Here is a 27,580-nt window from a genome sequence, read left to right on the forward strand (position 1 = left end):
TGAACCATAAACCATCTTTATCTTTCTGTTTCTGCTTAATGCTATCCCATACCCCTACAAGGCCTTTTTTTTTTCTTTCCCCCAGGTTCCAAATCCACGCTTGAATTGGCTCAGGCCTGAACTCACTCCCCATTCTATATGTGGTATGGCTGTGGATAGCAAGGAAACTATCAATAGACAGATGGATTTGGACACAGTAAATACGGATGAGAGGCATGAGGGTAGGGGTGAGTTCATTTTGAGCAAAGATTTAGGGCTGACTTTAATCTAGGCACCATCACAAATAGTTACAGGTTCTGTAAACAGGTGGCCAACTGCTATAGAAGCATCCTAAGAATGATGTAGAAATGGTTAGGAATCTTTGTAGTTACACTTCCCCACACACCAGAAGCTAGAGGAAACAAATGACTTATTGCTAGAGAGTAATTCTTCTAATATTATTAGCAATTATTTATTATCTACTATGTTACTCGCCATGCTAGATGTTTGCCATAAGCGCATTTCTTTTTTTTTTTTTTTTTTTTTTTTTTTTTTTTTTTTTTTGAGGCAAGAATCTTGCTCTGTTGCTCAGGCTGGAATGTGGTGGCGTGATCTTGGCTCACTACAACCTCTGCCTCCCAGGTTCAAGTGATTCTCGTGCCTCAGCTACCCAAGTAGCTGAGATTAGAGGTGTGCGCCACCATGCCCAGCTAATTTTTGAATTTTTAGTAGAGATGGAGTTTCCCCATGTTGGCCAGGCTGTTCCCAAACTCCTGGCCTCAAGTGATCCTCCCACCTCAGCCTCCCAAAGTGCCGGAATTATAGGTGTGAACCACTGTGTCCAGCCCATAAGTGCATTTCTAATCCTCACGATAACCATGCAAAGTAGATATTATTATCTCTATTTTACAGTTGAGGAAACTGAGGATCTTGCAGAGATAAACTTTATCTAAGATCACAAAGCCAGAAAGTAGAGGAGTTGGGCTTGCAATTTTTGTCTGACTCAATCCAAAGCCCTTGCTCTTTCTAGTATAATACACAGCTAATATCCTTGATAGAGAAAAACGCTAAGCAAATCCCTTAATTTGGGTCTTGTTTGACTTTGTTCCAAATAGCAGCAATCGATGATGTTAGCTGTGGGCTTGAAAAAAAAAAATAGCAGCAATCTGTTGGTCTGCCTTTTTCTATACTCTGAATGTTAATGAATGACAAGGTATTAAAAATCACAAGTATGACACTTTTACATGGTAGTGACTCAGGTCAAATGAATACAGCTGTATTCCTACCAAAGCTGGAGATGTACATGAGCTAACACTTGTTTACTCTTTACAAGAAAACAGGATTTTTAATGTTAAATCTTTGCCTCGTAGCCAAATAAGTCTCTTTTCAACAGTGGTATATGTGTATCTTTGTGTGAGCTGTTATTTTGTAAACAATTTAGCTGAATTAAATTAGTTCCCCATTTTCCCAGGCCCCAGATTATTAGTTGTCAATCAAATATTTATTCTCCCTTTATCTTTCAAATTAACAGAACCCTGATATCCGGCTGGGTACAATGCTGCCCAAGTAAAATTCCACATTTCTCCCTCCCTTGCAAGTAGGGTTGGCCATTTGACCGAGTTATGGTGGAATTGTTGTGTGCAACTTCTGGGTAGTCTCTTTACGATGAACAGGGTGCAACCTTCTTCATCCCTTCCTCTATCCTGCTGCTAGGAAGGTAGGTGTGATGACTAGAACTATAGTAGGTCATCTTGTGCCGTAAGGATGGCCTAGAGATAGCTGAGCAAAAACTGGAAAGGGTGTGGGTCTCTAATGACTGTGGAGCTGCCATACTAGCCCAGGACCGTCTACCTCTGTACTTCTGTTGTTGATGAGAGAAAAAAACCTCCATCTTATTTAACTCACCAATGTTGGGTTTCTGTTACTCATATCTATTGCTACTTTATACATCCTACCACATTCTCCATCCCTACTGCTACTAAAGACCAACCTATATCACTTATCTAAGTTCCTACATTAACCTCTAACCTGGTTTCCCTTCCTAGAATCATCTTAATAGACATCAAATGAAGTCTATTTATATCACTCTCATGCTTAAAAATCCTTCAAAGGCTTTCCATAAAATCCAAATTCCCTAAAGGTATATCCTAGCCTTGATAAATCACCTCTTCACTCTCATCTTTTGCCCTGTAGTCACACTATCAACTCGGATCAGCTCGGCACTGATTGGAACACTGCCCCTCCATTTGTCTAACTCCTAATCATCCTTTAGGTTTTTAGCTAAAATATTCCAAATCCAGCGGCCCTTCCCAGACTACTGGTTGTATTTTCTCAAAGCACCTTGCACTTCTCTATGTTGTGTTTTATACTTGTTTATTTGGCTTCTAACACTAGACAGCAACTTTCATGGGGGAGGAACCCTGTCTACCATTATTTGTTGGTGTATATTCAGAACCTAGCAGTGTCTGGGATACATAGATTAATATTTTCAAGTGAATTAATGAAATGTTCAAGAGGGCAGTCAAGCAGTATGTAGCATTCTATGAAACGTATTTAAAAGAAATAACATTATAAAGACACATAAAGTTATATATATATATGTTTGTTGAAGCACTATTTACAAAAGCAAAAAAATACTATTTAAAACAATTTTTTATAGAGACAGGGTCTTGCTATGTTGCCCAGACTGGTCTCAAACTCCTGGGCTCAAGCGATCCTCCCATCTTGGCCTCTCAAATTGCTGGGATTACAGGCATGAGCCACTGCACCCGGCCAAAATTTAAAAATATTTTAAAAATCCCCTCAGTAATGAATTGGTTAAATAAATTATGATGCAATCCATGCAATGAAGTATTCTACAAAACACAAAAAGATGTGTCAGAATTGTTGTCAAGATGAAACTATGCTCATGATATAGTTTTTTTTTCTTTTAAATAAGCAATTTACAAAGTACAACTCTCAGGTTGGGTGCAGTGGCTCATGCCTGCAATCCTAGCACTTGGGGAGGCTGAGGCAGGTGGATCACTTGAGGTCAGGAGTTCAAGACCAGTCTGGCCAACATGGCGAAACCCCATCTCTACTAAAAATACGAAAATTAGCTCGGCATGGTGGCATGTGTCTGTAATCCCAGCTGCTCGGGAGGCTGAGGCATGAGAATCACTTGAACCCGGGAGGCAGAGGTTGCAGTGAGCCGAGATTGTGCCACTGTACTCCAGCCTGGGCAACAGAGCCAGACTCTGTCTCAAACAACAACAACAACAACAAAACAACAACAACAACAAAACAAAGTATAATTCTCAAGTCCAAAATCCATGGTTGAAAACCTAAGAATGGCTGCTCTTTCAGTTCCCTTTGATTTGTGCTTCTGCTTCTGCTTCTTAGCAGTCATCATCATTGTCATCCTAGTAGTAGTAGCAATTAATATTTATAGTCATTAGTGAGTACCTCACTGCCAGACATTATGATAACTGCATGTGCATCATCTCATTTAATGCTGACAAAACTATACAAGGAGGGAACTGTTAGGGTGATGTGAAATGGTCAATATGTATTTTTTTAACCTGCAAAAATGCCCATTTCATAAGGTTAAACTTAATGTTATTATTTCCCAGAGGCCCAGAGGTTTTACAAAAATTGCCCATGTTTTTATAATTGGGGAGTGGCTGAGTTGAGTTTCATACCCAGGTGTGTTTGGTACCACAGTAGCTGCGCTCTTTTGCTTGATGTATAATAGAGGGGAGGAGGAAGGAAAAACAAAACAAAACAGAAAACAAAGTATAACTCATGGTATGATCCCATTTTTATTTAAAAAAATACATACACATCTTCTTTTTGCTCATCTGTATTTTCTGGCAATAAGTGGGATGATGGACTCTTTTGGGCCATCTGGGATCCTCACAGGCCTGAAAGCCTGGACCTCATGAAACATCAGCACAGGAGACATGAGGGACTACTCACAGCCTCAAAGAGGACAGCTACCTGTACTGGGAGACCAAGTATCTAATGAGTGCCCACTAAATGCCTAATACCTTAATTCAGAGAAGAAATAAAAGCTACAGGCATGCATAGGGCAAATTATAATTCATTGACAAAGCCAAATGTTGTTTTAAAAGATTCAAATTATATTCAAAGTTCTAAAATGCCTTATATTAGCTTGAGAAAATTATGAAAATAAAAACAAAAAATTAGATGAAAATATTCTTGAAACTTGTGCTTGCCCCTTTCATGAGAAACTTGTAACGAGTCACACCTGAAGAGATTTTCCTGTTTTTTTTTTTCTGTTTTTTTGAGATGGAAGTCTCGTTCTGTCGCCCAGGCTGGAGTGCAGCGGCGTGATCTCGGCTCGCTGCAACCGCCACTTCCTGGGTTCACGCCATTCTCCTGCCTCATCCTCCCGAGTAGCTGGGACTACAGGCACCCGCCACCACGCCTGGCTAATCTTTTGTATTTTTTAGTAGAGACGGGGTTTCACCTTGTTAGCCAGGATGGTCTCGATCTCCTGACCTCATGATCTGCCCGCCTCGGCCTCCCAAAGTGCTGGGATTACAGACATGAGCCACCGCGCCCGGCCGAGATTTTCCTATATTTTTATCTTGAATTAGCACATTAGTTTACAGGTAGATAACATAAACCTGATATATATCCTTTAGGAGAGTTAAAAATACAAGAATTACAAAAAGCACTAAGGATTATAAAACAAGGAAGTATATTATAACCATTTATATACATTTTCTATTTCCTTCTTGGTTGCATGCTAAGGACAGAGGCTATCTTCATCTTTGTAGTCACTGAACCTAGCCTAAAGTCTGGCACAGAGTAGATGATTAAAATGTTTACTGAGTTGAACTAAGGAGGAACTGAAATCTTCACCAAATAAACTGGAAACATTTCTTCAGAGCAGAATTTGGCTCATTACAGATGTGGACATATTTACACATACTTAGTTCTAGCCCTCCTTTTTGGGATGTGGGGTGCTGAAATGGATCTAGGGAATCCAGTGATGGGCTTCTGGAATATGCAGGGGGAGTATCTTGCGACAGCTCCTCTCTTCATACCATACTCATACTCAGGTATGAATTTCCTTCATACCTGGCAATGCGCTCCCTCTACTGCCAGTGGGAGCCACAGCAGGGGACCCAGAACAGCAGGTTCCAGACAGAATGACAGACATCCTGCCCTCCCTTTCTCCCCCTTTAACCTCACAGTCTTCAACCCTGTCCTATCAGCTGCTTCCAACAGGGACTGCTGAGTAGCTAGGAAAGAATGCAGGATATGTTTCAAAAGTCCAGCACTAGCTGAGGAACAGTTTGTTTTTTCCTAAAAAGGGCAGTCTATAAAGTTACATAAGACCCAGCTCTGCTCGCTGGGAGCCTTTCCAACTCCATTTGAAGAGACTCCTCAAGCTGTTTGGAGTTTCAGGAAAAGGGTTTGGAATTTCCTGCTTGGCCAACCTATGGGAGCTATCTCTGGGTAGATGTTGGGAGGTTCCAGCAGAAAAAGTAGTAACTCTGTGCTCCCATTGTCGGCTGCTGCCCCATTGGGTTCAGTGGGGATAGCAAATAGCATAGTCCATTTATAGTCAAAATCTCAGAATAAGAACAAGCCCTTTGCCAAAAACACAGCCCATCTGGCATCAAGCCCTAGGGGCCCACCCAAAGGAGGCAGGACCTGGGAAATCTAACAGCCCAACCCAGTAGTACACAACAGTGCTCTAGAAGAGTTCCCTTCTCTGCTTTGGGCAAACGTTTGAAGGAATCTGTGGCTCTGAGAACCTTAAATGCAAAGTCTCACCCAAGGACTAAAGGAATTACTCAATAAATCTTAACTGAGTATCTCCAAAGTGCCAGACACTGTAGTGTGTGAAAGAAACAAACCTGATGCCTGCCTTCATGGAGTTTATAGTTCACCCAGGGAGACTAAACAGATAAATAACTATGACTGTATACTCGATTAAGTAGGCCTTTGGAATGTGCTGCATTCAAAGGAAAGATAGTTAAATCACTAAAGCCAGCTCCGTCCAGGGAGGCCAATTAGCGTATTTATTAATCAGGGTCCAGTTTACACTGTATTGGTAACTAAAATTATCTGTTTTTTCTTTAAAAATTTTTTTTTGTAGAGACGGGGTCTCACTATGTTGGCAAAGCTGTTCTTGAACTCCTGGGCTCAAGCGATCCTCCCACCTCGGCCTCCCAAAGTTCTGGAATTACAGGTGTGAGCCACCACATGCCCAGCCAATTACTTATGTCTGAATTGAAAACTCTTGAAAAGTCACCGGACTCTATCAATAACATACACTTGGTTAAGCTCCACTTTTATTCCCATTCATTTTGTGGGAGTTCAGTACCTATTTTCATATTACATATTTTTATTTACGGCATAGGAACTCACTTCAACTAACAAACTATTGTCCGTGACATTGGAGAAATAGAACCCTGAACTCTTTCCAGCATCAGGCCATTCATTTTTGTTTCTTTGTGGTCAATGTAAAGAGCTAAGAAAAGGTAGGTATAGAACTCTGCTCTTCAGGACTAATTCTGTAGCACCTGGAGAGTTATTTGATTCCCCTCAGCCTCTGTTTCATTTTAAAATGGGGATAATACCTTTCCTACAGGGTGGTGGTAGGAGTTACAGAGAAGATATATAAGACACCTAGGACAGGGACTGGTATTTAGGAAGGGCTGAATAAATGACAACTATAATAAATGTGAATCAGGAATCTCCTCTTTTCTTTAACCTGAATCTCTCCTATTGCCTTTTTGAGACTGTACTACTGTTCAATTTACCAGTTTACAACAGGAAACCATGTCATGGTCATAGCCAGTGTTTTCTTTTCAATAGGAATATACTACCACAAATTCTTCAACTTTTCTTCACGGCTTTGTTCTTTGTCCCCCTGTAAGTTGTAAAGTCAAGCAGCTCTAACCTAGGCAACATCTCGGGAAAATAAATAGAAAGGAGATTAGAGTGAATTTATGTTAACTGTAAATCAAGAATTTCCTACCCAATGAACACAGGTAGGTACAGGTCTACTTGAATTGCTCACTGTCACCACAACACAGTAAAAGCAAGTCTTCCATGTAAACTCATGGGCTGACAAGATTCTCCTTAAAAGATCTAATTATTTCCAGACATGAACACCACGTGACCCTCCCTAAGTTCCACAGCTTCTGCTTTAGAAAAGTTTCTCTGGACAAGGTGGTGTACCTCGGGGGCTCAAGTGATCCTCCTGCCTCAGCATCTTGAGTAACTGGGACTACAGGTGTGCACCATCACACTTGGCTAATTTTTAATTTTTTTTTTGAAGAGACGAGGGTCTTGAACTCTTAGATTCAAGCGATCTGGCCTTAGCCTCTCAAAGTGCTGAGATTGCGGGTGAGAGCCACTGTGCCCAGCCTCATTCTGATTCTGATTCCTGATATTTTTATAGCTTTTTCTTAAAAGAATAGTTTAGGAATTTCTCTACCTTGGTTTTCCAAATTTTCAAGATGAAGGACCCTGGGATAAGTTATTTCTATTTGTTATGCTGGGTGCTCAGTGGACTCTTTGAATTTGTAGACTCATGTTCTTCAGTTCTGGGAAATGTACTTGTATTCTTTCTGTCTTTTCCTTTTGTTTTTGTCCCCACTGATGTGAAAGGTTAAGAAAAGAGGTTAAATGATGGAATAACATACCTAAGAAGCTGTAGTGGCTCCAGAATTTCACCAAAGGTTGAATTCAGGAGCAGCAAACAGATTAAAAGGGATAGGTGGGAGTGGAGTAGCATCAGGGAATTGTCATAAAGTTCCATTTGTATAGCAATGACAGTGTTTGTACTTGGAATATAGGTTTATTTGGGGTAGCTTAAAGAGTATACCATTTTGGTAGGATATTCTCTGCATATGGATGACAACAATCTGAGTGGCTTAAACAACAGAGGAAATTTATTGTCACACATATCAAGAAGACCAGAGGCACAGCGACTGCCAGGTTATTGAATTCAGAGGTTCAACATGTCATTTAAATCTGCCATCCTGGCCGGGCGCGGTGGCTCACGCTTGTAATCCCAGCACTTTGGGAGGCCGAGGCGGGCGGATCACGAGGTCAGGAGATCGAGACCACGGTGAAACCCCGTCTCTACTAAAAATACAAAAAAATTAGCCGGGCGTGGTGGCGGGCGCCTGTAGTCCCAGCTACTCGGAGAGGCTGAGGCAGGAGAATGGCGTGAACCCGGGAGGCGGAGCTTGCAGTGAGCCGAGATTGCGCCACTGCACTCCAGCCCGGGCGACAGAGCGAGACTCTGTCTCAAAAAAAAAAAAAAAAAAATCTGCCATCCTTAGGTCAGAGAATGGCTCCAGTAGTCATCTCAAACATTACACTGAGATATGTTCACATTCACAGGCATGTGTGGAGGAAGGTGGGTATCTAAACAAACTGTTAACGCTTCAAAGGAGGAATAGAGAAGTCATTGCTGGGTAAGCAACCAATTGTGATCAAGTAGGAGGGTATGCAATCCAGAGCGCCAGGGAGGGATTACTTCGCTTTTGTTAGGAGGTGGAATATTTCCTCCAACTAGGGAGGAGAGGATGGCTGTAGACACGTTTGCAGGTTGGTGGTAGGAAGTAAAAGAGTTCACATATGATGGCTTTTTTCCTTCTGAGGTATGAGTCAAGACTACCAACAACATAGGGAAGGAGACAGGGAGAGTGAGAGGTAGAAGAGAGTAATGAAAGGATGAAATCTTTGTTGCAAAGAGTAGAGTGGAATACTTGTTAGAGAAATACAGTAAGACTGCTGCCAATATTAACTTTGGTAATGATGAATTTATTTTTAAATGTTTTGGAACATAAACTCAAGATTTTATTGTCTTCATAACAAAACAAAAGATGACACTTAAAACTGGATCACTTGGCCTTTTCACTTATCTCCTTCCAGTTCAAAATGCTTGCATCTCTTAATAGCCACATTTTCTTAGATCTGAAATTGAGCTCAACACACTCAAGCCTTACCACAATCTTCTTTGTAGTTTTACCTTTTTTCTGGAAAATCAGCTTACTCTGCCCACCATAGCCACTGTGCTTCCTGTCATAATGCCGCTTTCCCTAGACACACAAAGAATCCTTGCCCTTCTTGGACTATGTCACTTTGTGGAGTTGGTGCTTGCGATACTTCTTACAGAAAGTATGGTGGGTTTTAGGAACATTCACCGTGTTTGCTGGAGCACTATCAGCTGGTAATGATGAATTTGGAGTGACGCTAAATATGCTGGCCTGTACAATTTTCTCCAGCAAAGCTGAGCTATTTGAGTACAGACATGGAGAAGGTAAGGGGTTATATTCATTCAGGGTTGGGGTTTTATCAGGCAAGTATACTTTTAAAAGAATGTAGTATCAGTGAAGTTTTATTGAAGTTAAAGGACTACTAGTGAGGATACTTCAACAAGTGAATGGAATACACTAAGCTATAAATCATAAAGTCTACGTGGCAACATGGATAAATGCTTAGGAACTAAATTAAAATAAAGCAGAATATAAAATAATCTTAATGCTACACTTACATCCATGCAAAATTTATATATGCATGCAGACAGAAAGGATAGGAAAGTGGGATTATAGGTGATTTAAATTTATTTTGTGATTATTCTTATTTTTTTTTCTTGAGATAGGGTCTCCCTCTGTTGCCCAGGCCAGAGTGCAGTGGTGTAATCAGAGCTTACTGCAGCCTCACCCTCGTAGGCTCAAATGATCCTCCCACCTCACCTCCCAAGTAGCTGGGACTACAGGCATGCACCACCACACCCAGATAATCTTTAAATTTTTTTTGTTGAGACGAGGTTTCACTATGTTGCTCAGGCTAGTCTCGAACCCCTAAGCTTAAATGATCCTCCTGCCTTGGGCTCCCAAAGTTCTAGGATTGATTACAGGTGTGAGCCACCATGCCTGGCCCATTTTTATATATTTATTTTGATTTTTAAAATTCCTGCTTAGATGCTTTAGATCATGTTCAGCTTGGGTCTCAGATTTTTTTTGTATGAGCTTTATCTAGTCAACCAGTCAGCACTGACCACTCTGTCTTCTGTACTTCTTTAAAACTTGTTCATAGGGCTAAAATCATACTCATCCTGGGGGCCAGGCTATAATCTCTGTGAATGTTACTAAATTAATCAGATCTTTTGTGAAAGCAAAGCAACCTAAGAAATGTAACAGATTTGCTGAGCTAGGCTTAATGTCAGTTCAACCCCTGTAATTCATTCATTCATTCATTCTCTATTCATTCTACCAATATTTACTGAGCTTATACCATTTGTCAGGCATGTGTTAGGCACCAGAAATATATAGTGGAAAACAAAGCCTATCATGAATTGTGAGGAAGGGGGACAGGAAGATCTTAGGCTCAAGCCTGTTACTTACAAAGGACTTCAAATTTAGCTTTTCATCCTTATATTCAAAGTTATAAGTATATTTTTAAAATAACAGCTTTATTAACATGTAATTCATATAGTATAAAATTCACCTTTTTAATGTATACAATTCAGTGGTTTTTAGTGTGTTCACAGAGTTATGCAACTCTGACCACAATCTAACTTTGAAATATTTTCATCACTCCTAAAAGCAAGCCCGTCCCCATTGATCTTGTATGCTACAATCTTACAGAACTAGTTTATTAGTTATGATAGTTTTTATGGACTCCTTAAGATTTCTATATACAAGATCGTATCATCTGCATATAGCAATAGTGATATTTCTTCCTTTCCAATCTGGATACCTTTTATTTTTCTTGCCTAATTGTTATGACTAGAATTTCCAGAACAATATTGAATAGAAGTGTTGAGAATGGACACCCTTCTTTTATTTCTGATCTTAGAAAGTTTTCAATCTTTCACCTTAAGAATGATGTTAGCTGTGGGTTTTTTGTAGATGTCCTTTGTCAGGCTGAGGAAGTTAGATGCTATTCCTAGTTGAGTGTTTTTATCATAAACTTGTCAAATGTGTTTCCTGCATCCACTGAGATGATCATGTTGTTTCTGTCTTAAGTACAATCATTACAGTATTAAAATTAATTTGTTAAGGTAAATATTTAAAATATACTAAAATTATTATAATAGTGGTTTGGATTTCAATCATTTTCAATATATGAAGAATTTCATATATTAAATGAAAGAGGTCAATTTCTCTCTAGATCTCTGAGAGACCCTGGATTCAAAGACTCTATTCTTGTCCTCATGGAGTTTATGGTTATATAAAATAATTTGTTAATTGTTATAATGGAGCTCCAGACAAGGTCAAATGAAGGCATAGTGGAAATCATACCCAAGTTTGCATGAGATAATCAAGAAAGGTTTCAGGAGGGTCAAATGACTGAACTGTTAGAGGAGGAGTAGAAATATGTGGTGGGGTCGGGGACTAAGGAAGGATCTCAGTTAGAGAAAACCATGTGCATACAAAGAGTTCCTCAGAAAGATCTGAGCTCCACAGTCCCAGACTCAAGACATAGACTCCCAGGGCATTTGCTGAAAGGAGTAATGAAATTACAAAAGAAAACTAAAGACTTAACCATATAGATATTATGAAATTTTGTATGTCAGAAATCACAAACAAAATTAAAAGGCAAGCAAATATTTGCTATAATTATAACAAAAGGCATATAGGCATATATCTTTAATGTGTAAAGAACTTGTGTGAATAACTAAAAACTAAGACTTAAAAAAATTATGGTGAAAACACATAAGATCTAACTTCCTAACAACTGTTTAAGTGTACAGCACATATTGTTAACTATAAGCATAGCCTTGTACAGCAGATCTCTAGAACTTATTCAGCTTGTATAACTGAAACTTTATACCCATGAAGGAGCAAATCCCCATTCCCCCCCAAAACCCCCACCCCAGGCCTTGGCCACCACCATTCCTTCTATTTTTGCTTCTATGATTTTAACTATTTTTGATAACTAATACAAGTGGAATCATGCCGTATTTGTCCTGTGACTTTCTTATTTCACTTAGTTAAGATCTTGGCTGGGTATGGTGGCTCATGCCTATAATCCCAGCACTTCGGAAGGCCGAGGCGGGTGGATCATTTGAGGTCAGGGGTTTAAAACCAGCCTGGCCAACGTGGCAAAACCCTGTCTCTACTAAAAATACAAAATTAGCTGGGCGTGGTGGCGCACACCTGTAATACCAGCTACTTGGGAGGCTGAGGCAGGAGAATCACTTGAACCTGGGAGGCAGAGATTGCAGTGAGCCGAGATTGTGCCATTGCACTCCAGCATGGGCAACAAGAGCGAAACTCTGTCTCAAAAAAAAAAAAAAAAAACTAAGATCTTAGTAGAAAAATTGCCAGGATATGAACAAACATTTCACAGAAGAGGAAACAAAATATACTTAATGAACATACAAAAAGTTTGAACTTTAAAATAATAAATTACCACCTTTTGGCTACCAATTATTAGACAAAATAATAATAGTTAATTCTGGTGAAGGCAAGTACAACAGGCATTTTCATTCATTGCCAGTGTATGTATATTTTGGTACAATCTTCATAATGAGCTCGGAAAAATATATATCTCAAGTCTTAAAACTGTTCAAATCATTTAACTCAGTAACTCCACCTCTAGAATTCTATCCTAAGGAAATTATCAGAGATGTGGTCAAAGATTTTTGCATAAAGTTAATAATTAAAAAGTATAAAAATGGCTAGGAGCGGTGGCTCATGCCTGTAAACCTAACACTTTGGCAGGCCGAGGTGGGCAGATCACTTGAGGCCAGGAGTTCGAGACCACCCTACATGACAAAACACTGTCTCTACTAAAAACACAAAAATTAGCTGGGCATAGTGGCACGCACCTATAATCCCAGCTACTCAGGTGGCTGAGTCAGGAGAATTGCTTGAACCTGGGAGGTGGAGGTTGCAGTGAGCTGACATCATGCCACTACACTCCAGCCTGGATGAAAGAGTGAAACTCTGTCTCAAAAAAGAAAAAAATAATAATAGATGTTGTTGCTGTGGACGTGGCGAAAAGGGAACACTTATACACTGCTATTGGGATGCTACTGGGAAGGTAAACTAGTACAAACACTATGGAAAACAGTATGGAGATTCCTTAAAGAACTAAGAGTACAACTACCATTTGACCCAGCAATCCCACTACCGGGTATTTACCCAAAGGAAAAGAAGTCACTATATGAAAAAGACACATGTACACACATGTTTATAGCAGCACAATTGGCAATTGCAAAAATATGGAACCAACCTATATGCCCATCGACCAAGTGGATAAAGAAAATGTGGTATATATACACCATGCAATACTACTCAGCCATAAAATGGAATAAAATAATGGCCTTTTTAGCAACTTGGATGGAGCTGGAGGCCACTATTCTAAGTGAAGTAACTCGGGAATGGAAAATATCTATGTTCTCACTCATAGTAGGAGCTACTATGAGGATTCAAAGGCGTAAGAATGATATAATAGACTTTGGGGACTAGAGGAGTAATGGCGGGGGTGGCAGTGAAGGATAAAATACAATATTTGGGCATAGTGTACACTGTTCAGGTGATGGGTGCACCAAAATCTCAGAAGTCACCACTAAAGAACTTATCTGGCTGGGTGCAGTGGCTCACACCTGTAATCCCTGCACTTTGGGAAGCTAAAGGCGGGTGTATTACCTGAGGACAGGAGTTCGAGACCAGCCTGGCCAACATGATGAAACCCCATCTCTACTAAAAATACAAAACATTAGTTGGGCATGGTGGCGCAGGCCTGTAATCCCAGCTACTCAGGAGGCTAAGGCAGGAGAATCGCTTGAACCTGGGAGGCAGAGGTTGCAGTGAAACGAGATTGCACCACTGCACTCCAGACTGGGCAGCAACAGCAAAACTCCGTCTCAAAAAAAAACAAAAACAAAAACAAAAAACAAACAAAAAACTTATCTAAGTTACCAAAAAAACCACCTGTATCCCAAAAACTATTGAAAATTTTTAAAAAATACTATAAAACCACAAATGTCCATTTGGGGTAAGCAAGTTATGGCTCATTCAAACATAGATTTCTTATACAACTATTAAAATTTTGGCCTCTAAGAACTGTTCAATGATATGTTTTCATTTTATACTTGTCTTTTGTAGATTCTCTACAGTGAGCATATATTTCATCTATATTTAGAAAAAGAATTTTTTTCAGAAAATATTTTTAAACAAAAAATATTTTTTAACTTTCAAGGGAAAATGTACACTTTTAATCTTTTTCCATAAAAAGGAACTTCAGTTTAAGGATTTTTGAGGTTAAAGTCTGGGCAGCTAAAAGTATTTCCTTAGAACTCTTCTTCACATCCCTTAATCTTGAGGGAGTGAGAGATTTATAACCCTAATCTCTAGAGGAAGAAAACCCACGGTGATATATCCCACACTCTTAGATAGTGGCACTATTTGACTTTCAATTTTTGGGTCTGGTGCACCAGGGCTTTTTCTTAGGGGGTGGGGTGTGGAGAAAGCCTTTACATTTTGAGAACCACTAAGTAAGAGGCTGAGAACAGAGTTTAGATCTAAGAGTCATGCTACTCAAAGTGTGGTCTGCAGACTAGCAGAATCAGCCTCACGTGTGAACTTACTAGGCACAGATAAATACTTGGGCCCCATCCCAGATGTACTGAATCAGAATTTCAGGGGTGATCCAGGTGATTTTTTTTTCCATCAAGTTTGAGAAGCACACGTGTAGAAGTATTGGACAAAGAGACCAACAGTACTCAAAGGGAAAGAGGTGCAGAGCCCTCAATGTTCAGTGTATATTTTTTAAAAGTATAAACATTATTAAATACTCTGAAAACAACTATTGTTTTCATATTATAAACTAGAAAGCATGGCTAGAAAAAATATCTTGACTCAGGACTAGAGTGGATAAAAAAAAAACTAGCATAGGTCCTAAACTAAAGGAGGAAAAACGGATCTATAATTCATTTCTGGTTCTGTGAAACTCATTAAATTAATTAAGCCTAAGGATTTCACATAGGAATTTGGAGACTGTATGTATGCAGCACATATTTTGGTTACATGTCTCTCAAACCATGGTTGGCTACTACTGGTGCATGGTCAGTTGAAGACTATATATATCCCAAACCCAACCATTTATCTTTATCTCTTTCTACCTTGGAGTCATAACTCAGTAGGAGAAATATCTGTATCAGTGACATTTCTTTTGAGATGGAGTCTCACTCTGTCACCCAGGCAGGAGTTCAGTGGCATGATCTTGGCTCACTGCAACCTCTGCATCCCAGGCTCAAGTGATTCTTGTGCCTCAGCCTCGGGAGCAGCTGGAACTATAGGTGCCCCCCACCATGCGTGGCTAATTTTTTTATTTTTGGTAGAGACACGGTTTTCCCATGTTGCCAAGGCTGGTTTCAAACTCCTGAGCTCAGGCAATCCACCTTCCTTGGCCTCCCAAAGTTCTGGGATTCCAGGTGTGAGCCACTGCACCCGGCCTGTATCAGTGACTTTTGAACTATTCTTTACAGAGCTCCTTCAGGGGACTTTGAAAAGGAAGTGAAGGGGATATAGATGAAAAGAGGGAAACCTGAACAGGTTAGACTCTACTTCTCCCAACTTCATGCATTCAACCAAAACAGCCCAACTTTTATCTTTTTGAGTCCCTTTCCTGTAGAATATATTTGAACAAAATTCTGTTTTTAAAAAAGTTTGAAATTCTTTATTCTCTACTATAGATTCTCACAGGCCAATAAAAAGCCACAGCTGTCTTTTTTTCCTCATAAGATTAATGCTCCTTGTTAGCTATTCATCACCACCACCTGGTTGTCAGAAAGGCCTCACAAATGTACACTGAGGCAGGTGATCCTGCTTCCAGCCCTCCTTTCTCCAGCCACTCTCATTAAGGATGAATAAACTAATACGGTTGCAGGTTGCTGTGTTGGATATCAGGCAAAGAACATTTTATAAACTGAAAGAGACACTATGCTATCTAAGAAGTTAACTATAGCTATAAATATAAAACTAAAGAAAGCAATATTTTAAAGAATAGCTCTTGTATGACCAAATAAGATATGTCCTTCAAAGTGGTCACATTGGTTATGAGGGAATAATTGGCAAGAGCAAAGAATTTTTAAAACTCCAAAAAACAAAGCCACTTTGACAAATTTAACTCATTGCAGTAGTGCTCCTAGTAAAAGCATTCTTAGAACTCTTTTTAGAAGTACAAAAAACCACCAGCCTACCCACAAAATTGTGAAATAAAATCAATTGTTGTTTTAAGTCACTAAGTTTTGGGGTGTTTTGTTATACCGTAATAGATAAGTGATATGGTCTGGCTGTGTCCCCACCCAAATCTCATCTTGAATTCCCACGTGTTGTGAGAGGGACCTGGTGGGAGGTAATTGAATCATGGGGGCAGGTCTTTCCTGTGCTGTTCTTGTGACTGTGAATAAGCTCACAAGATCTGATGGTTTTATAAGGGGCAATTTCCCTGCACAAGCTCTCTCTCTCTCTGCCTGTCATCCATGTAAGATGTGACTTGCTCCTCCTTGCCTTTAAGTCCTTTAAACCTCTTTTGTAAATTGCCCAGTCTTGGGTATGTCTTTATCAGCAGCATAAAAATGGACTGATACAGTAAGGCAGAAATGTCTGAATCACTAGGCTTTGGGAGATGTTTAAAAGGAAATCATTAGTCTTATAGAAAAACTCTAGCTATCCAGAACTCCAGAAAAATAAGCTGTTCTGTTTGGCTATAACTTTAAATAAATAGAATACAGCCAACTTTAACAAAGTTTGACTGTATCTTTAAACAGAAATAAACAGCTTTCAAAAAACAAGTAAAGAATATTTTGGAAGAGAAACAACTCGAGGATGAATGGGACTAGCAGTAGGTTCCCAACTTTCTCCCCTGCAGTTTTTGCTTTTTACCATGGGTTCATCTAAATCCTATCTATGCTGCCTTTAGGAGAACTTTGCTCTTCTTTTCTTTTGCCTGGGTGTGGATAAAAATAAATGTCCATTTTCCCTAAGTACACTAAATACAAGGGTGCATTTTCTTTTTTTAAAAGAATTATACAGGAAAAGAAAGGAAGCACAAAGTATAAAAACAGATAAGTTAAATACAGATTTTTTTTGATCCTAAGAAGTATAGACTTTTGATCCTAAGATAATTAAACTTTAGCCAGAAGTTGGCTGGCCCTATTTTTCTTTCCACCCAGTTATCAGTCTATTGTCCTTGTCCACAGGAACTCACACGAGAAGCCAAAAATTCAACACATACCTCAGAGTTTACCATCTCATCTTCTTGAAGATAAAAGATTTTTATTAAACCAAGAATTCCAAGGAACAGAGGGTTTCTTCCTAAAGTATCAAAATTAATTTTTTAAAAACTTTAAGTGTTTTGGTAGAACTTTTTAAAATGTATTATGTAGGCTATAATTTAACTTTTCTTGATGACTATTTTTGTTTTTGTTTTTGTTTTGAGACAGAGTTTCACTCTGTCGCCGTAGCTGGAGTGCAGTGGCACAATCTCAACTCACTACAGCCTCTGCCTCCTGGGTTCAAGCAATTCCTGTGCCTCAGCCTCCCAAGTAGCTGGGATTACATGTGCATGCCACCACGCCTGGCTAATTTTTGTATTTTTAGTAGAGCTGGGCTTTCACCATGTTGCCCAGGCTGGTCTTGAACTCCTGGCCTCAAGTGATCTACCTGCCTCAGCCTCCCAAAGTGCTGGGATTACAGGCATAAGCCGCCATGCCCGGCCTCACTACTGTTAACATTAATAATATACCAGGCTTAAAATAATGTTGTTTTCAGTGTCTATTAAGGACTTGCATACCAAATCAACGATCCCATAAGGATCATGTGTTAAGAGAAATGGTTCACTTTTGCCATTTGTTTTTTTTCTTCTTTTTTTTTTGTTGTTTTTTTGAGACGTAGTCTCACTCTGTCGCTAGGCTGGAGTGCAGTGGCGTGATCTTGGCTCACTGCAACCTCTGCCTCCTGGGTTCAAGTGATTCCCCTGCCTCAGCCTCCTGAGTAGCTGGGACTACAGGCACGCGCCACCACGCCCGGCTAATTTTTTTTTGAATTTTAGTAGACACGGGGTTTCACCATGTTGGCCAGGATGGTCTTGATTTCCTGACCTCGTGATCTACCCACCTTGGCTTCCTAAAGAGCTGGGATCACAGGCGTGAGCCACCGCGCCTGGCCTCTTTTTATTTTTTTTCTTTTTTTGAGACGGAGTTTTGCTCTGTCTCCCAGGCTCGAGTGCAGTGGCATGATCTCAGCTCAGCAGCATGATCTCAGCTCACTGCAACCTCTGCCTCCCGGGGTCAAGCAATTCTCCTGCCTCAGCTACCCAAGTAGCTGGGATTACAGGCAAGCGCCAAGATGCCTGGCTAATTTTTGTATTTTTAGTAGAGACACGGTTTCGCCATTTTGGCCGGGCTGGTCTCAAACTCCTGATCTCACATGATCTGCCTGCCTCAGTCTCTCAAAATGCTGAGATTACAGGCATGAGCCACCAAACCTGGCATTCTTTGGCCATTTCTATTTAACAGTCCTGGAAGTCCTACCTGAGTAATTAGGTAAGAAAAAGAAATAAAAGGCATCCAAATTGGAAAAAAAAAAAAAAAAAAGTAAAATTATCTCTGTTCCAAGATTACGTGATCTTGTATGGAGAACACCCTAAAGATACCACAAAAACATTAGAACTAATAATGATTAGTTGCAAATACCCTAAGCATTTTTTAGTGTCAGCAATGATGCAGGGTACAAAATCAACACATAAAAATCAGCTTTTTTATTTAATTAGCTGAGAATATGGGCAAAGTTGTTCTATTGTCCTGTAGTACATGTGTCATTTTCCTATGACAGTTACAACAAAAGATAGGAGAAACAAAGTTCCGTCTAAGTGTGACAGATGTAGATAACGTATCTTTCACAGTGTTCCACAGGGACAGAGAAGTGATAAATCCTGTACACCAAAGGAGTGAAAGGAAGAGACTGAATCTGCATGCCCAATGATCTCATGTTGAATAGCCTCTACATCTACTAATGGGCCCACTGCCAATGCAAGAGGGTCAGTTAAATGGACATGAATGTGCATATCATTAATAATATCAATGTCTTTAATGTCTGCAGTTAATGTTTTAATCACCCTAGGTCTGGAGATCTTCTTGGGGTATAATGAAGATCTTGTTGTCCTAAGATAGCTTCCCACTGATGCGTTTATTAGGACATACAATCTGCTGCCGACTTCAGGAGAAGTAGCATCTAGTATTCGGGTATTGGCTGATAATACATAATTGTGATGTTCTTATATATGGCCAGGGGATAGAGAGTTGTTGACCCATGGAACAAATTCTACCCAAATGGGTTTGCAACACCAAAACAAAACAGTTCTCCGGTTTACTAACCCAATTAAGTTCTTTTCATCCACAACATGCTCAACAAATGGAGTCATTATCAGTAAGGGGTTGTACAGTAAAGGTCTGCAAGAAAAGACTGAATGTTGCTTCTCAGTGATGGCTGCACTATCAATTAATGGATTCAACATATCCACAATGTACTGCTGTGCTGTATCTCTCTTCCCTCAATGAGAAATCATCACAACTTGGCCAGATGCATCTGAACAGTCTACACCGAACCTGTCATCTAGAAACTTGTACTCACTATCTAAGGGGAAGGACAGGAGAGGTGCAGATTGTCAAATTTTACATGGGTTGGGTGCTTAAGTACTTGCCCGTTAAGATGCTTGACTGTAGTCACTATTCGTTTTGCAAGGATTAAATGATAACTTGGTGCCAGATTCAAGTATACATACTCATAGTTTAAACTCAGCTATGCCACGTGTGCTCAGTATAAGTGGGGAAGATGAGCAATAAAGACAATTTTAACCTTAGCACCCTCTAGGCAAAAACATAACTGTCTTTTGTATAGCTGTCAAGTGAGTGGCCATATGTCAGGGCCATTTCCACAATACCACCATGTAGTGCATGGATCTGTTACATATTGTTTTACTATAGTACATCCAGCTTAATCCGGTGCAGGGCAACAGTTGAAGGAGTACTCCTGGAAAATGCCTAAGATATCTTGCACCTTCTGGTGGTTGCATGAAATTCTTCAGAGGAATCATCAGTGATAGTAACTTTACATGTTACATTCATAACAACTCTTGTGGGAAATTTAGGATATTCAAATAGGACAACACCAGGAGTGGACGTATCACAGAACTTGGTTTACAATAGTCTGAGCATGGATCCCATGCATCACCTTCAGCAGGAGGGGCAGATGGGCTGGCCAAGTGCAAGCTTGATAGATCAGGATAAGTGACTGCAGGTGCAAGAGACATAGCATCTCTAAGATTAGCCAACCCTTGGGGAGCCTTTGTAGAAACAAAAGAAGATTTAATGCACCCAGTTTTGTTTCTATGGAGATGAGCCTGTTATTTATGGCTCAATTGGTGATACTGCCTGACTTAATTTTAAGTCGAGTTTCTCTAGAGACTTCTGTTTCCTGTTGATTCTCTGTGATCCTCTCCGACAGCTTCCTGAGAACCTGTTCGATTGAGGTTTGGCTCTCTCATGCCTCAACCTCTGCAGCCTCGAGGTAGGTCTCCACTTGTTGCATGCTTCTCGTTTGGACTCTGTCTAGATCTAAGCCCTCCTCCTCCATTGCTAACTCAACTACTGACTTGAGAGTTTCTCTGGTTACTAGCTCGCTCATCACTCCCTGATGCTTCTTTTGCTTTGGTGTAATTTTCTTCATCTGTTTTGGAGCAAATTTGTCCAATCAGCTGTATGCCTAAACACTAACAATGAACAATCTGAAATGGAAATTAAAACAATTCCATTTACAGTAACATCAAAAAGAATAAAATACTTAGGAATGAACTTAACCACAGAAGTGAAAGACTTGTACACTGAGAAATACAAAACATTGCTGGAAGAAATTAGACATAAATAAATGAAAAAACATCTGGTGATCATGAATCGGAAAACTTGCTATCATTAGAGGTGTCAGTATTACCCAAAGTCAGCTAGAGATTCAATACAATCCCTATCAAAATCCTAACAATGTTTTTTGCATAAATAGTAAAATCCATCCTAAAATTCATATGGAATCTCAAGGGATCCTGAACAACCAAAACAATCTTGAAAAAGAAAAACAAAGTTGGAGAACTTACATTCTTGATTTTCCAAACTTACTACAAAGCTACAGTAATCAAAACAGTGTTTTATCAGCATAAAGATAGACATAAAGACCAATGGAAGAGACTAGAGAGCCCAGAAATAAACCCTCACATATCTGGTCAGATGAGTTTTAACAAGGGTGTGAATACCATTCAGTGGGGAAAGGTCAGTCTTTTCAACAAATGGTGTTGGAAAAACTGGATATCCACAAGCAAATGAATATAAGTTAGACCCTTATCTTACGTCACATACAAAAATTAACTCAAAATGGATCAAAGACCTAAAGATAAGAGCTAAAACTATATATATAATATATCATATATAATATATATGATATATCATATGTATTATATATTTTATATACTATATATCATATATCATATATTATATATAAATTTTATATAGTATGTATAATATGTATATTATGTATTATATATTATATATAATATGTATATTATGTATTATATATTATATATAATATGTATATTATGTATTATATATATTATATATAATATGTATATTATGTATTATATATTATATTATATATAATATGTATAATATATGTGATATATAATATATATAAAACAAGAAAACAGGGAAAGCTTCACGTCACTTAATTTGGCAATGATTCTTGGGTAAGACACTAAATGCACAGGTAACAAAAGAAAACTTGGATAAATTAGATTTCAAATTTAAAAACTTTTGTGCATTAAAGGACACTGTTAACACAGTGAAAGGCAATCCATGGAATAGGAGAAAATATTTGCAAATCATACATCTGAGATGGATTAATGTCCAAAATGTATTAAAAAACTCTTACACTTAACAACAAACAACCCAATCAAAAAATGGGCAAAGGACTTGAATAGGCATTTCTCCAAAGATATACAAATGGCCGATAGGTATGAAATACATGAAAAAATGCTCAATATCTTTTCATTAGAGAAATATGAATCAAAATCATGAGGTATCACTTCACACTGCTTAGGATGGTTATATTACTATTATTATTTTGAGATGGAGTTTTGCTCTGTCACTCAAGCTGGAGTGCAGTGGCATGAGCTCAGCTCACTGCAACCTCAGCCTCCCCAGTTCAAGCCATTCTCCTGCCTCAGCCTCCTGCCTCAGCCTCCTGCCTCAGGGATTATAGGTGTGGGCCACCATGCCTGGCTAATTTTTGTATTTTCAGTAGAGATGGAGTTTTACCATGTTGGCCAGGCTGGTCTTGAACTCCTGACCTCAGGTGATCCGCCCACCTCGGCCTCCCAAAGTGCTGGGATTACAGGCGTGAGCCACCATGCCCGGCCTAGGATGGTTGTTATTTAAAAAAAAAGAAAACAAGCGTTGCCAAGGATGTGGAAAAACTGGAGCCCTTGTGCTTTGCTGATGAGAATGTAAAATGCTATAGCCACTGTGGAAAACAGTGGTTCCTCAAAAAAATAAATAAATAAATAAACATAAACATAATATTACCATACAATCCAGCAACACCACTTCTGGGTGTATACCCACAAGAACTAAAAGCAGGTACTCAAACATATCTGTACACTCATGTTCACAGCAGCATTTTTCATAAAGCAAAAAGATAGATGCAACCAAAGTATCCATCAAAAGATGAATAAACAGAATATAGTGTATACATACAATGGAATATTGTTCAGCCTTTAAAAGGAGTGAAATTCTGGCCAGATGCAGTGGCTCACACCTGCTCACACCTGTAATCCCAGCACTTTGGTAGGCTGAGCTGGTGGATCACCTGAGGTCAGAAGTTCGAGACCAGCCTGGCCAACATGGTGAAACCCCCTCTCTACTAACAATACAAAAATTAGCCGGGTGTGGTGGCGTGCACCTGTAATTCCAGCTACTCAGGAGGCTGAGGCATGTGAATCACCTGAACCTGGGAGGCAAAAGTTGCAGTGAGCCAAGATCGTGCCACTGCACTCTAGCCTGGGTGATGCAGGGAGACTCTGTCTCAAAAAATAAATAAATAAAAATAAAAGGAGGGAAGTTCTGATACAGGCTATAATGTGGATGAACTTTAGACATTATGCTAACCAACTGCAGCACTATTTACAATAGCAAAGCCATGGAATCAACCTAAATACCCATCAATGACAGACTAGATAAAGAAAATGTGGTATATATACACCATGGAATACTATGCAGCCATAAAAAAGAATGAGATCATGTCTTTTGCAGAAACATAGATGGAGCTGGAGGCTATTATCCTTAGCAAACTAACAGAAACAGAAAACCAAATACTGCATGTTCTCACTTGTAAGTTAGAGCTAAATGATGGGAATGTATAAATACAAAGAAACAAACAACAGACACCAGGGTCTTATTGAGGGTGGAATGAGGGAGAGGAGCAGAAAAGACAACTATTACGTACCAGGCTTAATACCTGGGTGATGAAATAATCTGTACAACAAACCCCTGTGAAACGAGTTTATCTATATAACAAACCCTCATATGTACCCCCGAACCTAAAATAAAAGTTAAAAAAAAAAAAACCAAAAAAACAAAAGAAGACATTACGCTAACCGAAATAAACCAGTCACAAGGGGACAAATGGTGCATGATTCCACTTATATGAGGTACCCACAGCAGTCAAATTCAAAGATAGAAAGTAGAATGGTGGTTGCCTGGGGCTGAGTAGGGAGAAATGGGGAGTTAGTATCTTACTGGTACAGAGTTTCAGTCTGGGAAGATGAAAAAAAGTTCTGGAGATTGACATCAGTAATGGTTGTACAATAATGTGAATATATCTAATGCCACTTGAGAATGATTACAATGGTAAATTCTATGTTATATATATTTTACTACAATAAAGAGTAAATATGGTACAGCACAGGTTCTGCTATGAGTTATTTTGTTGTTGTTAGGATTCCCTTCTACCCCATCACCTAGCTCTCTCAGAGCAACGTTGACATCTGGCTACTCAAAATGATGCTCTCATTTTGTATGATGGACTTATTTGACAAAAACTATATTAAATGCCAATGTCTGAATGGGTTTTTTTTTTCCATGGGTAACTTCAACATTGATCAATCAAGACCATCTCTAGATAGCCTGCCCTTACCCTAACATGAAATGAACCATCTCTTCAGTCAAGTGACTTTTAGCAGGGTGCATAGTCATTGTGTATGAGTAACAGGAAGAAAAGGGTGAGTTATTATCCTAAATTTGCAGATAAGCCCAGAGAGAAAAATAGAACACATAAGCCTTCCCATGAACTTGCCAGATTTAGCAAGTAAAAATACAGGATTCCCTGTTGTTTATCTGAAATTCAAATTTAACCGGGCACTCTGCAATTTATCTGGCAACACTGAAGTATTGGAGGTGAGGAGAAAAATAACCCAGGGTGTTCTGGGGTAACTGAGGTCTTAACAGGAAGCCTAGAGAGGAAAAAGTAGAAAAGGCCATTAAAAAGATACTGTTAAGAAAAAATTGTATTGCTTAATCCATCCAGCTCAGGAGCCCCTCCCCACACTGGGTTTCTATGATCCAAGGCTTTATTTTGAGACAGAGCATTGCTCTGTCACCCAGGCTGGAGTACAGTGGCATGATCTCAGCTCACTGCAACATCTGCCTCCCAGGTTCAAGTGATTCTCCTGCCTCAGCCTCCTGAGTTGCTGGGACTACATGTGCACACCACCATGCCCGGTAATTTTTGTATTTTTAGTAGAGATGGGGATTCACCATGTTGGCCAGGCTGATCTTGAACTTCTGACCTCTAGTGATCCGCCCACCTGGGCCTCCCAAAGTGCCGGGATTACAGGCTGAGCCACTGTGCCTGGCCTGATCCAAGACTTTATAAAGACATGTCAGAGGGTGGGAGACAGAAAGTAGAAAAGGATACATCAAAACTAGTAATGGATGAATGAGAACATGCCCAGCCTCCAGTTAAGGCAACTGTGGCTTCAAAAAGGAATCTTAAACACCAGCACAGAAATCAGAGGGATCCTAACCTGGCTCAAAAGAGAAGAGAAACAGTGGCTGGCCATACAGCAAGAGGGGCATAAGTTACAGAATATCAGGTATACTGTTTGGATCTGCTCTTCCTTCCATTAAGCCATCCACCACTGCTTAATATCTAAGGCGCCGGCTAAGAAAATCCAATCACTACTTTTATTTGCTAATACTTTGAGCCCCAGTTACAATAATGCCACTACTAATTAGGTAACTACTTTCTAGCTTATCAACTACAGCTTTCCAGCCATTGTTTCATCCCTCAGCGATACCACCTGCTTCCCCGTGGAACCCAAACCCCCAGGAAACTAAATCTGCTCAGGTCGCCCACCTAGGAATAAACAAAAACAGGTTTCAGGCCCTTTGTCCTTTGAAAATTCCGCCTTTTTTTTCTTTTCTTTTTTCTTTTTTTTTTTTTTTTAAGGCCTGTGTTCTTTATCACAGACACTGTTCACATAGTGGTAATCCTTGCTTGACTCTGGTCTACTCGTTCCTGCGTTTCATTCCTCCGCTGTTCAATTCTTTGTTCAAAACGCCAAGGACAACTGGTAGTGAAGACCCTCCACCGGCAACACTACCATGTGCCAGGCACCGTGCTGGGGACTGGGGATACAAAGATGAGTGGTGTACCGTCCTTGCCCCCAGGACAGTTCCCCGTGTCCGCAGGGCCGGCCTGGAGGTCCACAGCCAACCGTGGGCAACAGGATCACCGTGCCCTTCGCGGCAAGTGAGTGCAGTAGTAGGGGACGGGTACTGCCAAGCCAAAGGTTTTCTCCAGGTAAAACTGGATGACAGAGAGACGGAGACTGAAGCGACGCCGGCGCCGGGCAGATAATAAAGGGAGGCAGAGACTAAAAGGGTGGAGGGGAGCAGAGGAGCCGGCCGGGAACTGGCAGTAGGGAGGCCCCCGCTGCAGTCGCGGGCCTGGGTGCCGGGCGGCCACGCTTCCCCAAAGCCGTCACAGGGACTTGGGGTATCAAGGTGACTACTGGGCGCGAGTCGTTTTGTGGGGGAGGGTGTCCCCAAGGGGGCAGTTTGAGGAGACGGTTGGGGATGCATCTGGGGTGGCGCCCAAAGGGACGGCGGGTGCTGGGTGATTGAAGGTCTGGTGGACGCAGAGCTGAAGGGTCAGGAGAAGGCCAAGGGTCAGAAGGGCTGGGGACAAGGTCTGTCCAGGGGGTCTGGGCGGACGCAGAGGGCGGGTGCAGCCGAGGGGGAAGGGCTGAAGGGAAGGGCAGGCGCTGAAGGCACATAGGTGGGCAGACAGGCCCTCCCCTAAGGGAGTCCTTGGAACGCGGGGCAGTGGGTCTGTGGGACCCTGCCCGCCTCCGGAGAGGCGTTCCTACCTCGTTTCTCGCCTCAGCCTCTTCCTTCCGCGCCAGCGGCGGCGGCGGCGGCGTGTCGCGCCCTCCAGGGGTCGCGTTGCAGGCTAGAGGCGCCGGCGGCCCCTCCCTCCGGGCGGGTTGGAAAGGCCGGCCCCTGTCGGCGTGGCGCGATGGTCCGATCTGGGTTGCCCTCAGGCCGCCCTTCCAGGCGGCGCGTTGGTTCGGTCCGCCCGGCCTAAGGTGTTCGCCCCCTCCCCGGCTCCCGCAGCGATGGGCGCAGCGCAGTCACGCGCAGAGCTTTCCCGCTAGGGAAGCGGCGAGACTTCCGCCGCGGCCCCGCCCTCTGCTGCCCGCGCCCGCCCCCGCGGGGTGGTGCCTGGCGACGCGCGGCTCCCGGGTGCTGGAACCCAGGGAAACCTAGGGCGCGGGTCCGCGGGCCTCCAGGGCCGGTGGGTGTGGGTCCCAGCTTCGCCTGAGGCGGCGGTTCTCAACGCTGGCTTCCCAGTAGAACCTAGTGTGGAAACTAACCAAACAACCAACGGAGGGCTGACCTCACACTGGACCGACTCAGAACCACTGGGGTGGAGTAGGGTGGAGTGGGGTGAGGTGGGGTTGGCCTCTCGTGCATAGCCAGGGTTTGGAAGCCCTGGTAAAACGTAGAACCCATGCGCCCCCCACCCGGATGTGTGGGGGACATGGAAGATGCCTGTGTGTGACTCCTGCTGTTTACAGCCAGAGGGGGATAGGGCAGGCAGTCCTGCAAATGTTATGGGAAACCCACTGTATTAGTCCGTTCTCACACTGCTATGAAGAAATACTATGAAGGAAAGAGGTTTGACTCACAGTTCCGCATTGCTGGGGAGGCCTCAGGAAGCTTATAATCATGGCAGAAGGCAAAGAAATAGCCATCCTTTTCGCAGGGTGGCAGGACAGGGTGAGTGCAAGCAAGGGAAATGCCAGACGCTTATAAAATCATCAGATCTTGTGAGACTCACACACTGTCACAAGAAGGGCACGGGGGAAACCAGCCCCATGATCCAATTACCTCCACCTGTTCCCGCCCTTGACACAGGGGGATTATGGGGATTACAATTCAAGATGAGATTTTGGGTGGGGATACAGCCAAACTGTTACAGGTAGTTAGGCATGAGCGGGG

General features: G+C 41.2%; 1 protein-coding gene across 1 annotated transcript in view; it reads right to left on the bottom strand.

The window, feature by feature from the left end:
* Nucleotides 1-26,695, bottom strand: part of RUSC2 (RUN and SH3 domain containing 2) — a 72,382-nt gene extending 45,687 nt beyond the window's left edge. The window contains exon 1 of the mRNA XM_030817510.1: nucleotides 26,446-26,695. The gene's annotated coding sequence lies outside the window, so the exon portion shown is untranslated. The remainder of the gene's footprint in view (nucleotides 1-26,445) is intronic.
* Between the last annotated feature and the right edge of the window lie 885 nt (nucleotides 26,696-27,580).

The sequence above is a fragment of the Nomascus leucogenys genome, chromosome 8 (assembly GCF_006542625.1).
Source record: "Nomascus leucogenys isolate Asia chromosome 8, Asia_NLE_v1, whole genome shotgun sequence".
NCBI lineage: Eukaryota > Metazoa > Chordata > Mammalia > Primates > Hylobatidae > Nomascus > Nomascus leucogenys.